This window comes from Nyctereutes procyonoides, unplaced genomic scaffold (assembly GCF_905146905.1).
Source record: "Nyctereutes procyonoides isolate TBG_1078 unplaced genomic scaffold, NYPRO_anot_genome, whole genome shotgun sequence".
NCBI lineage: Eukaryota > Metazoa > Chordata > Mammalia > Carnivora > Canidae > Nyctereutes > Nyctereutes procyonoides.
Window position 1 is genome coordinate 48085852 of NW_026575133.1, and position 3505 is coordinate 48089356.

At 42.4% G+C, this 3505-nt stretch overlaps 1 pseudogene; it reads left to right on the forward strand.

Annotated features, from left to right (window-relative positions):
* The first annotated feature begins 2290 nt into the window (after positions 1-2290).
* LOC129523189 (keratin, type I cytoskeletal 18-like) lies at positions 2291-3242 on the forward strand (annotated as a pseudogene).
* The last annotated feature ends 263 nt before the right edge of the window (positions 3243-3505 follow it).

Below are 3505 nucleotides of genomic sequence, written 5' to 3' on the forward strand. Positions count from 1 at the left end.
GATTCAGAAAAAGCATTGTACAAACTACAGTCTGCTTTCTGGATAAATACCCTCAACAAAGTAAGGATAGGTGAGATGTATCTCACCATCATAATAGCCGTATGTGAAAGACCCACAGCTAATATCCTCCTCAGTGGGGAAAAACTGAGAGCCTTTTCCCTATGGTCAGGAACAAGACAGAGATGTCCACTTTCACCACTACTATTACAACATAGTACTGGAAGACTTAGCATCAGCAATTAGACACAACAATAAATAAAATGAATCCAAATAGGCAAGGAAGAAGTCAAACTTTCACTATTTGCATATGACATGATACTCTATGTAGAAAACCTGAAAGATTCCACCAAAAAATTATTAGAACTGGGTCACTTGTGTGACTTAGTCAGTTGATTGTCTGACTCTTGATCTCAAGATTGTGAGATCAAGCCCCATATTGGGATCTGCACTCAGTGGGGAGTGTCGTTGAGATTTCCTCTCCCTCTTCTTCTCATCTTCCTCTCCTTAAATGCTCTCTCTTTCTTTCTCTCTTTCAAATAAATAAAACTTTATTAAAAATTGCTGGAACTAATACATGAATTCAGCAAAGTTGCAAGTTATAAAATAAATGTGCAGAAATTTGTTTCATTTCTATACACCAAAAACAAAGAACAGAAAAAGAAATCAAGGAAGTGATCTCATTTGCAACTGCACCAAAAACAATAAGATACATAAGAATAAACTTATTTAAAGATGTAAAATATCTGTACTCTGAAAACTATAGAAGACTTATGGAAGAAATTGAAGAGGACATAAAGAAATGGAAAAACATTCCATCCTCATGGATTGGAAGAACAAATATTGTCAAAATACCTGTACTGCTCAAAGCAATCTACACATCTAATTCAATCCCTATCAAAATACTACCAGCATTTGTCACAGAGCTAGAACAAACAATACTAAAATTTATATGGAACCACAAAAGACCCTGCATAGCCAAAGCAATCTTGAAAAATAAAAATAAAACTGGAGGCATCGCAATTCTGGATTTCAAGCTATATTCCAAAGCTGTAATCATCAAGACAGTATGGTACTAACACAAAAATAGACAAATAGATCAATGGAACAGATTAAAGAACCAAAAATTCCACCCACAACCATATGGCCAACCAGTGTTCAACAAAGCAGGAAAGAATATCCAATGGGGAAAAAAAAAAGATCTCTTCAACAAATGGTGTGAGGAAAACTGGACAGCAACATGCAAAAGAATGAAACTGGACCACTCTGTTGCACCATATACAAAAATAAACTAAAAATAGATGAAAGACCTGAATGTGAGACAGGAATCCGTCAAAATCCTAGAGGAGAACACAGGCAGCAAACTCTTTGATCTTGGCCATAGAAACATCTTACTAGACACACCACCTGAGGCAAGGGAAGCAAAAGCAAAAATGAACTATTGGGACTTCATCAAGATAAAAAACTTTTGCACACCAAAGGAAACAATCCACAAAACTAAAAGGCAACCTACAGAATGGGAGAAGATATTTGCAGACAACATATTGGCTAAAGGGTTAGTATACAAAATCTATATAAAGAACTTATCAAACTCAACACCCAAAAACCAAATGATCCAGTTAAGAAATGGGCAGAAGACATGAATACACACCTTTCCAAAGAAGACTTCCAGATAGGTAACAGGCACGTGAAAAGAGTCTCACCATCACACATCATCACGGAAATACAAATCAAAACCATGATAAGATACTACCTCACACCTGTTGGAACAGCTAAAATAGAAAATATAAGAAACCACAGGTGTTGGTGATAATGTGGAGAAAGAGGAATATGAAGTGGTGTGACCACTCTGGAAAACAGTATGTAGGTTCCTAAAAATGTTAAAAATAGAACTATTATGTGATCCATCAATTGCTCTACTAGCTATTTACCCAAAGGAAACAAAAATACGGATTCGAAGAAGTACATGTACCCTGATGCTTATAGCAGCTTTATCAATAGCCAAAGTATTGAAAGAGCCCAAATGTCCATTGACTGATGAATAGATAAAAAAAGTGGTAGGTTTATGCAATGGAATATCACTCAGCCATCAAAAAGAATGAAATCCTGCCATTTGCAATAACATAGATAGAGCTACAGTGTATTGTGCGAAGTGAAATAAGTAAGACAGAGAAAGACAAATACTATATGATATTACTCACAGGTAGCATTTAAGAAAGAAAACAGATGAATAGGTTCCTGGCCCGAGCCTGAGTCCTAGCCTCCCGAGTTACCCTCTTGCTCTCCGAACAGCATGAGCTTCACCACCTGCTCCACCTTCTCTTCCAACTACCGGTCCCTGGGCTCCGTGCAGTCGCCCAGCCACCGGGTCCGACCCATCAGGAGCAGCGCGGCCAGCGTCTATGCAGGCGTGGGGGGGGGGGCTGGGCTCCCGGATCTCTGTATCCCGCTCCACCAGCTTCCGGGGTGGCTGGGGGTCCGGGAGCCCAGCCGCGGCGCTGGCCGGGGGTATGGCGGGCATAGGGGGCATCCAGGGCGAGAAGGAGACCATGTAAGACCTGAATGACTGCCTGGGCTCCTACCTGGAGAGGGTGAGGAGCCTGGAGGCTGATAAACAGAGACTGGAGATGAAAATCTGGGAACACTTGGAGAAGGGACCCCAGGTCGGAGACTGGGGGCATTACTTAAAGACCATCGAGGACCTGAGGGCTCATATCTTTGCAAGTGCTATGGACAATGCCCGCATCGTTCTGCAGATTGACAATCCCCAACCTGCTGCTGACAACTTCCGAGTCAAGTATGAGATGGAGCTGGCCATGTGCCAGTCTGTGGAGAGTGACATCCATGGGCTCTGCAAGGTCATTGATGACACCAATGCTACACGGCTGCAGCTAGAGACAGAGATCGAGGCTCTCAAGGAGGAGCTGCTCTTCATGAAGAAGAATCATGAGGAGGAAGTAAAGGGTCTATAAAACCAAATTGCCAACTCTGGGTTATTGTCCCAGACCAGGGCAGAGGGGCAGCGCCAGGCCCAGGAGTATGAGGCCTTGCTGAATGTCAGGGTCAAGCTGGAGGCTGAGATTGCCACCTACCGTCACCTGTTGGAAGACTGGGAGGACTTCAATCTTATTGACGCCCTGGACAAGAGAAACTCCTTGCAGACCATCCAGAAGACCACCACCAGCAAGATCGTGGATGGCAAAGTGGTGTCTGAGACCAACAACACCAAAATTCTGAGGCGTTGAGGCAGCAAAACAGGGTATCCTTTGAGGAGCAGGAGGCCAACAAAAGGTTCAGAGGTCAAAAAAAAAAAAAAAAGAAAGAAAAAGAAAAGAAAACTGATGAACACATGGCAAAAAGTGGGGGGAAAGGAGAGAAGGAAATAAACCATAAGATACTCATAATGATAGGGAACAAACTGATGGTTGAGAGAGGGATGTGGGTGGGGGGGATGAGCTAGATGGGTGAAAGGTATTGAGGACACTTGTTGTGATGAGTACTGAATGCG